Source organism: Ursus americanus, chromosome 5 (genome assembly GCF_024610735.1).
Source record: "Ursus americanus isolate L20-20 chromosome 5, mUrsAme1.1.p, whole genome shotgun sequence".
Classification (NCBI taxonomy): Eukaryota; Metazoa; Chordata; class Mammalia; order Carnivora; family Ursidae; genus Ursus; species Ursus americanus.
The window spans coordinates 76,602,262-76,612,251 of NC_142131.1; the positions used below are offsets into that span (position 1 = coordinate 76,602,262).

Here is a 9,990-nt window from a genome sequence, read left to right on the forward strand (position 1 = left end):
ATTTCTACCCCTTGAGTCCTGGGTCCTCCGATCCTGGCTACAGGGGCAATAGCACTGTTTGTTGGAGTCGGTTAGATTAATACTAGGTCACCCACCGACCTCGAGAAAATTTCCGTGCAACGAGATATGTTGTAAAACACCATGCAGTCTCCGACCCCACAGTACATCCCTCTTAGGGATCAGTTTGGCTCCCAGAGACCCAAAGGCTTAGTCAGAGAAATGGGATCCTGAAAATTATAAAGAGTTCAGGATGCCCCCTTCCAGCACACCTGCTTAAGAACTATGCTCCCAGAAGCTATAAAGATTGACAGAAATGGCCACAATCTGACTAAAGAAAGCCTAGAATTTTGTGTCCTGAGAACTTGGCTTGGCAACTGTCAGAGTGGGGGCGGGGCAAAATGTGGCTGGACAGAAATGTGGGTTGCACTCCCTTTACAGGCAGATAGGACTAGACAGAAACATGGGGTGAACTCTGTTTGTGGCTAAGGGTCCCACCAAACTGCTGCTAGCCCTCAGGGAAAATTACAACAGCTACTACGAGCAATGATCCAATCAGACAAGATCATTTAGGAGGTGCACTTGAAAGCAAGGGGTCCCAAATCAACAGACAGAATGGGATAACTATTTTAATTGGCATGCAGAAGCCTCCAAAGGGCTTCAAAATTCCTAAGTAGCTTCACTGGAAGATTTGTTGCAAAGGCTAATGAGAAACTGAAGATATAAGAGGTACCTAAAACAAAAAGACCCTAAGCCTGACATCCCTCCTCCTGCTCCCCTTCACCCTCCTTTATTTGAATACCCAGCTCTAGTAATCCTTGGTCTGAATTGCCTATATGAGACTGTAAAGAGAAGTCCACCCAGTTCGTGGCCTAACGGACATCTATCCCTACATCTATCCCCAAAGGAGGGCCCCTGTGTGGGTACCTCTCAGAGTTGACAGGACTCAGGGATTCTTCTGGAGCCAAGGAAAAATAAAATGAACATTAAGGAAATACCTTGCCAAATTCTAGTCAATAGCAGAGTTACATCTTCTTCTTTAAACCCCATTCAGAGCCTGCAGATGGGGTCCTGGCGAAACTGGCAGAAGCCAGCTAAAGTGAGACTTCGGACCAGAATCAGCTCTCCCGCCTGGATCTCCGTCTGTAGTACCTGGTAGGGAGAGACAAATCAAATTTCACATTGTCCTTTACCTTTCCAAATCCAGGGCATTGGTTATTGATTTTTGGGAATGGTTCCGGATCTTGTGAAGATAATATCCCTTGCACCCTCTTTGAGGGTGCCTCCCGGGGCCACGGGGCTGTTTAATGCTGCCCGAAATATTTACTGCTTGGCCACGCTGAAACTTGGCAAGGTATTTAAAAGGATCTAATAACTCTATGATCAGAAATTTGGCCAAATTGAAAGATAACATTCAGAGCCTGATAGAAAATTTTTTAGGCCATTGCTCCCCCCTCCCCCAAGCAAGCAGAAGATAATGCGGTTGGGCGGGTGAATCAACTTCAGTCATTTAGGCTATCGCGCCACTCTCTGCGGAGTGGAGAGCAACTGTCTTTACCTCACAAATCCTTGCAAAGCTAGAGATGCGGCTCCAGAGGCAGTTCAAAGTTCACTTATTCCTTTCCACCCATCCCCAAACCTCCCTTAGTTCTCTTAAAATGCTTGTAACTTGCATTCTCTCTCTGTGCCTTTGGGAGGCAAAGGTTAAAGCACAAACTTCAGAAGGTCGTTCTTATCACAAGAAAAATAAGTGGGGGAACACTCATTTGAAACTTAGCTTTAGCCATCCGAGCAGGTGGCTTTAACTCACTCCATCTGCCAGAAAACCATGAGAAAGACTGCAAACTCAAAAGGGACACCGCACCTATGTTTCTGGTTGTTCCTGAAGCCATCGGAAGCCGCCTTCGGTCCCACCACTGCCACCGAATCTGTTAAACAATAAAAATGCAACCAAGTAAGTTTGAAGGTCTAATTGGCCTTATTAATTCATGATTCGAGCAGCATCCAATCTAACAAATACAGAGGAGCTCCAAAATGCTGCAGAAAAGGGAAGGTCTGTAAAGGCAGAGAAGGGAAATGATTAATAGAGAATGAATGCATTGTTCCAGGCCAGGTGGACCACCCAACCAGTGCTGACCAGGTAACGTCGGGTTCACTGTTTAAAGGTTACATGAAACTAATCAGATTGGGTGTTAAGTCTTGGTTTGCTGATGTGGGGTTTAACATTAGTGACTCCATCCTGGGCCTGCTGTCTTCTTTTTAACACTACAAAGAAGGAAACTGAGTTATAACTCCCAACCCTTCTATCAAGTATTTCCTAATTTTAAAAAAATAATAAATGTTTCTACACAGCAAAGGAAACTATCAACAAATGAAAAGGCAACTTACTGAACGGGAGAAAATATTTATAAATCATCTATCTGATAACGGATTAATATCCCCAATAGATAAAGAACTCATATAATTCAACAGCAACCCCCCTCTCAAAAACAGTCTGATTAAAAAATGGGCAGAGGACCTGAATAGACATTTTTCCAAAGGAGATATTCAGATGGCCAACAGGTAGATGACAAAGTGTTCAACATCACTCATCATCAGGGAAATGCAAGTCAAAACCACAATGAGATATCACCTCACACCTGTTAGAATGGCTATTATCGAAAAGACAAGAAATAACAAATGTTGGCCAGGATGTGGAAAAGAGGGAACCCTTGTGCACTGTCACTGGGAATGCAAACTGGTGCAGCCACTGTGGAAAACAAGTATGGAGTTTCCTCAAATTAAATATAGAATTGTCATACTGTAGGGAGGAAAAAAATTTCCTCTACCCTTCTACATTCTTTTGGCTGGAAAAACTAAATTGACCATGGGGTGCCTTAGTGGCACAGTCAGTTGGGCATCCAACTCTTGGTTTCAGCTCAGGTCATGATTTCATATATGGGTCATGAGCCTGAACCCCATGTCAGGCTCCGTGTTGAATGCAGAGTCTGCTTAAAGACTCTCTCTCCCTCTCCTTCTCCCCTCTAAAATAAACAAATCTTAAAATAAATAAAAACTAAAAATTAAATTGACGTAAGACATTAATTTGTATATACAGGAGCTCATAGAAATATAAGACTCGGAGAAGGGACCAAAGCAGGCAGCTTTTAGACAAAGCGACAATAAATTTGTGAAAAATGGACAACACAAAGAAGTTTGGGCTTGGGTACTAAATTAGTAAAGAATAAGGTTTGTTTATACAGTCTCTTCAGCCCTGAATTCCCTATCTCTTATGCTCCTTTAGAGTCAATTTCTTCCCCCTCATTATCCCCAGCATTAGGGATCCACTGATTTGACTTCTGTCCCTTCTAGCTTTGCCTTTTCTTGTATATTATGTATAAAGGAGCACACAATATGTAACCTTTTGTGTACTGCTTCTCTTACTTAGCATAATGCTTTTAAGATTAATTTGTTGGGATGCCTGGGTGGCTCAGTTGGTTAAGCATCTGCCTTCAGCTCAGGTCATGATCCCAGGATCCTGGGATCGAGCCCCACACTGGGCTCCCTACTCAGCCGGGAGCCTGCTTCTCCCTCTCTCCTCTGCTCATGCTCTATCTTTCGCTATGTCTCTCTCAAATAAATAAAATCTTTTTTTTTAAATTAATCTATGTTGACAAATGTTAGCAACTTGTTTCTTTTTATTGCATGAATGTATCAAAATCTATTGATCTATTTACCAGTGGGTAGACATTTCAGTTCCTAGGCATTGGCTATTATGAATAAAGCTGCTTTAAGGATTTTCATACAGAGTGCCTCGGTTAAGTGCTTGCCTTTGGCTCACAGGGCCCCCACAGGCCCCCACAGGGTTCTGGGATTGAGTCCTGCATCGGGCTCTCTGCTCAGCAGGGAGTCTGCTTCTCCCTTTCCTTCTGCTGTTCTCTCTCATTCACTCTCTCTCTGTGTCAAATAAATAAATAAAATCTTTTTTAAAAAAAGATGTTCATACGGGTTTTTGTGTGGACATACATTTTCATTTACCCTTGAGTAGATACCTAGAAGTGAGATTGCTGGGTCACATGGGAAGTGCATGTTTAACTTTAAAAGAAACTGACAAAATGTTTTCCAAAGTGTGAGAGTTCTGCTCTTTTCACATTTTCACCAGCATTTTGTATTATCTTTTAAAAAATTATTAAATCATTTTAGGAGGTGTATTAGTTTCTTATTGCTGCTGTAACAAACTGCCACAAATTCAGTGGCTTAAAACATGCATTTATTCTCTTGCAGTTCTGGAGGCCAGAAGCCCAAAATCAATTTCACTGAGCCCAAGTTGACGTGACAGCATGGCTGCTTCCTTTTGGGGCTCTAAGGGACAATCCATTTCCTTGCCTTTTCCAGCCTGTGATAGGTACTGGTATTCCTTGGCTTACAGCCTCTTTCCTCCATCTTCAAAGGCAGCAGTGTGGTATCTTCACTTCTTTCTTTCTGTCCCCCTGCTCCCATGATCATATAACCTCCGTTCTGACTTCCTGCCCCCCTTTTGTAAGGACCAATGTGATTATGCCAAGCACACCTAGATAATCCAGGAAAATTGCCCCATCTCAGGATCCTTAACTTGATCACACGGGTATGGTCCCTTCTGCCATATAAGGTAACAGTCACACATTCAGGGGATTAAGAGGCAGACATATTTGAGGGGCTGTGGTCCCTTCTCCTGCAGTAGGTATGTAGTGGTATCTCCCTATAGTCTGAATTGGTATTTCCCTAATGATTAATGATGTTGTGCAACACTGTCTCAGTTTAATTGCCATTCTTATATCTTTTTAGTGAAGTATCTGATCAAATCTTTTGCCCATTTAAAAATTAGGGTGTTTGGCGTAGCACAACAGAGTTTTTTGAAAGTTCTTTATATATTCTGGATACTGATCTACCAGATACAAGCTTTTCAAATGTTTCTCCCCATCTGTGTCTTGTCTTTTCACACTCCTAAAACTGTCACTTGATGAGTGGAAAACTATTCATTTTGATGAAGTCCAATATGTAGCTTTGCAGAGACCTGGTAGGTCTCTCTCCTTGGCAACGTCATGGAAGTACAGGTTCCCACATATACATGATAGAAAATAAAATACAGTAAGCTAGATTTCTAAATTTTGGTTCTAAGTCTCCTTGTTGATACCAGTGGACAAGTAGGCAGTAACTCTATTCCAAGAGATGCAGACAGCAAAAAAATGTACTCGACAATTTAGAAGGTAAACTGCCAACAGCTAAAGCGGTGATTCCATCCTTGGCCAGTGTCTCTCTGAAAGGAGGTCTGTGGTCCAGACCACCGGTGAGTTAGGTCCTGATAGAAAAGCCTTCCTTTTGGTGGGTGTCTTCATTCTCCCCAAAACACTCAAAGCTGAGCCAGCATTACCTCCTGATGTGTCAGGTCCAAGACTCTGAACACTGATGGCCTGGTGGGCTGGAAGGTGCGGAAAGTGCTAGTGAGTGGGTGCTCACACCCTGGGGAATGAGGCAGCTTGGTGCAAGCCCCGCTCTCCTCCCCACCTAGAGCAGCCCGGTGCCCTGGGTCCACACTCCTGCCTAGTGCAGGGGCTGATGCCGAGGCTCAGGACACAGGCTAGATGTGCGGGAAAGGAAGAAATATCCAGAGCTGGCTGATGGAGAGCAGGGCTGCAGGTCCCTCTCCACTACTCTGATTGGGAGCTGTACCTACACAACAATCTTATTAAGAATTTAAAAATGTTACTTCAAAACTTTTATAATGTGATCACATGATGAAAGCTTCTGCAGCAGATAAAATCTTGCATTTTAAGACAAAATCCTTTTATTTCTGTTAAACTGAACATACAACTATTGTTCCCCAGGTGACCAACTTTGGTGTACTACACAAAAGTATAATTTCATGTTAACAAAACACAGTGAAAAGACAACTTTGTGAAGATCTAATTGCAAAAATAAATCAAATAATTCATATTTAAAAAAGAATGTTGACTTAAAAGAATATAGTTTAAGATTACTCTGTGGCTGGTTAGGAAGTCATATACCATGTTTCCATGTGCCTACTGGTCTCTATTAAAAATTTAATATACATATTTAAACATTTAAAAAATTTACATCTGAAGTCAGTTGGTATCTGTGTCATCCCCCTGACAAAGACAAGAACCTTAGCCTGTCATCATATCCTCTCTGCCATTCCCTTCTGTTATCACCTGTGCTTTTAATCCTATTGCTAAATTATCTTCACGATATGCCCCAAGAATCATTCTGAACCCCGATGTTTTAGTAATGTACTTACTACATTCTCCTCTAATCTATACAAGTTATACTTTCTTTGATTTTTTTTTTTTTGAGAGAGAGAGGAGAGAGAGCATGCAAGCGTGGGGGAGGGGCAGAGAGGAGAGAGAATCCCAAGCAGGCTCCATGCCCAGCGTGGAGACTAACATGGGGCTTGATCTCACAACCCAGAGATCATGACCTCAGCTGAAATCAAGAGTCAGGTCCTCAACTGACTTGAACCACCCAGGCACTCCTCTCTGATTTTTTTAATGGATTATATCTATCAGAGATATTTTAGGGATTACAATCTATGCAAATACTTTCATCTTCCAAATGCCTTTACTTCACTCACAATTGAATGCTAGATTAAAGGGTTATAGAATTACAAGTTCTAAGTCATTTTACTTTAGAAATCTGAGGATATTACTCCACACTGTCTTCTAGAATCCAGTGCTGCTGCTGAGAGTCTGATATCAGCCTCACCCTCTTTCCTTTGCCGGGAATAGTGGGCATTCTTGATCACCCAACATCCATTCAACACCCTCTTCCTATTTCCCAACAGAATCTTAATTTTGTGTCTATGTCCACATCGCACCCAACTCCAGAGCAGCAGAGAGGAGGGAGGGAAGAAACTTGGTTTTTTGATGACCTCACTCAACTACTCATTCTGCTGGAGCTAGAGTCCGACCCAAGAATTTCTTGTTCTGCCTTTATCATTTAAGACAATGGAGGCAGTCCATCTTCTATTACTTGTAGCAAGGCACACATAGGTAATCTTTTATTTCATGTTTATATCCTGGTAGCTCCTAGGATTTTCTGTTTATCCTTAAGAGTTCTGAAATTTCATCCAGCATATATTTTTTGTAGGCCTCCCCCGGCCCAACCCTGTCATTATGTTCAATATCTTATATTCTATTCAAACTGAAGACCCAAGCCTTCTTCAGCTTGAACGGTTCCATATCTTTATCCGTAATCTATTTATAATTTTTCCTCCTCTTCATTCATGGTTACTTCTTCTGAATCTTTCTATTAGATGGATTTTGGATCTCAGGGCACACTGCTGCATGCCTTCAAAATTTTCTCTCAATTTCTGGGGTTCTGATGGTATTTTCTGGGGCTGTAGGGGATCTATTCCTTTGAAAATTAAATATGTATGTGTTTTTGTATTTTAAGGAATATTAAGAGAAAAAAGGAGGCAATCAAGTGCACTCTCTCACTTTATTTATACTTTGTAAATCTCAATGTTATGTTTTTTGCCAGTAACAGTTCATAATTGTTACATCTTTACTTTGTATTGCTATTATTTTTATCATGATAAAGGTCACATAACACAAAATTTTCCATTTTAGTCATTTTTAAGTGTACAGTTCAGGAGAACTAAGTACATTTGTATTGTTGTACAACCATCACCACCATCCATTTCCAGTTTTCATCATCCAAACTGAAACTCTATACCCATTAAACAATAAATTCTCATTCCCCTCTTCCCCAAACCCCTGGTAACTATTTTTCCTCTTTCTATCTAAGAATCTATTCTAAATACCTCATATAAGTGGAATCATAGAATATTTGTCTGCTTTAAGTCTGCCTTATTTTACTTGGCATGTCTTCAAGATCCATCCATGTTGGAGCATGTGTCCAAATTTCTTTCCTTTGTACAACTGAATGATTTTCCATTGTACGCACACACCACATTATGTTTGTCCACTCATCTGTCCATTGACACTGGCTTGTTTCCATCTTTTTGCTACTGTGAATAATGCCGCTATTAACATTGTACTGTACAAATACCAGTTTAAGTCATCACTTTCAATTCCATTGGGAATATACCCAGAAGACAAATCGCTGGGTCATATAGTAATCCTATGTTTAATTTTTTGAGGAAAATACTATTTTCCACAGCTGCTGCACCATTTTATATTTCCACTGGCAATGGATTCCAATTTCTCTATGTCCTCACCAATGCTCATTTGCTGCATTGTACTGTCCTGTTTTGTTTTGATAGCAGACATACTAATGGATGTGAACTGCTATCTCAACGCAGTTTTGATTTGCATTTCCCTAACGGTTAGGAATATGGATTATCTTTCATCAATACGAAACAACTCATTTTGTCCGATTTAATTATTTTATTTTGAAATGATCTTTGTCATGTTATAATTGTGAAAGGAAAAACCTGAAACAGAGTCACTCCTGTCAGGACAGCCCATGGAAAATGGAACCAGGGGGCCATTAAGGACATGGGGCCTATCCACTTCCACCTCCACACAAAACATGTACTTTAAATATAGCTCACTGAAACTGAAATATCCTGCTTTTTGCAGCCCAGATAGCAAGCTGTGAATTCAACAGAAATTAGACTCTTTCAGGCAATCATAATTTTGCAAAACAATTTATGTAAGACTTCTTGGAATTCTTCTTTTTGCCTTTAAAAACCCTCTGCTCCCCCACCCCCTCCAAGGCAGAGCACTATTTGAGTTTTCTCCCAAATACCTGTGTCTCTCAAATTGCAATTCCTAAGACCCCAAATAAGTTGTTTGCCTTGCATCCTTTTTGCAATTTTTGTTTGACGTAACACTGCGTGATTCCAGATTTTTTTTCATATTATTTTCCTAGCATCTTTTAGTTAATCTCTTTGTTTTCTATCCTCAAGTGCCCTTCAGTTTTAGTTATTAAAAAAAAAAAGATCATTCGAAAAGATCACGGAGCACATATTCTTTGGTTTGTACAATACCAGTCACTGAGGATGCAGTTTGGAAAGGGATTATAGTCAATGCTAGAAGACAAACTTTACAATTCAAAGGAGCCATTTCACTATTTATTTAGTTATTTATTTAAAGACTTTATTTATTTGAGAGAGAACGCACAAGCAGGGGGAAAGGAGGAAGCAGAATAGGGAGAAGCAGACTCCCCGCTGAGCGGAGAGCCTGATGGGGGACTCGACCCCAGGACCCTGGGATCATGACCTGAACCCGAGGCAGACACTTAGCCGACTGAGTCACCCAGGCGCCTTCAGAGGCGCCATTTTAAAAGAAGTGATGAGTGTCGTGAAAAAGGAAATGCTGGGTTTACGCTTTTTTTTTTTTAACCCAATGTGAATGTCAGTTAAAAATACGTCTTTTACAGGTTACGACATTTAGACCTAATTTTTTAAAAATTCAAAAACGTGTAAAATAGATTTGAACAGCCGAGAACAAAAGACCCCGATAATTACACAGCAACAGCTAACAGACAAAATGGGTTCCCTCATGTCAAGGGAGAGAAACTAAAATTTCAGTCTGGCCAAAGGATCATGAGAAACAAAACCAGGCAGCACAGCCTGAGGCGACAACATTCGCAGAAAGACCCCTGCAACACAACTTATCATGCTCTTCAAGGATCTGCCACATCCTGAAGCTCGGAAAAGCGAGCTGTACCCGGCTTGTCACTCGCTCCTGAAGCTGCAGTTTGGGACCCAAGTCTGACCAGCCTCGATAAGGGCACAGAACTTGCGGTTTCTGCCTAGTTAACCCTCAGCCGAAATGGTCCCCTTCGGAGAGGACTCTCAGTTTGTAGCTCGAGACTGCGACGCCGGGGCGTGCAAACCGCGTGGCAAGAAAGCTTTCCCTCGTCTCTGACCAAATCTTGGCATTCCAAGAATTTTGGTTGACACAGTTCGCTCACCCTCCAAGAACAAGCTGCAGCGAGAGCCTCATTTTCCATATTTTTAAATACATACTCACTTTTCGCAAAAAGGGT

At 41.4% G+C, this 9,990-nt stretch overlaps 1 pseudogene; it reads right to left on the reverse strand.

Moving 5' to 3' along the window:
* Positions 1-4,991: 4,991 nt before the first annotated feature.
* Positions 4,992-6,765, reverse strand: LOC123790554 (transmembrane protein 243 pseudogene; annotated as a pseudogene).
* Positions 6,766-9,990: the final 3,225 nt, after the last annotated feature.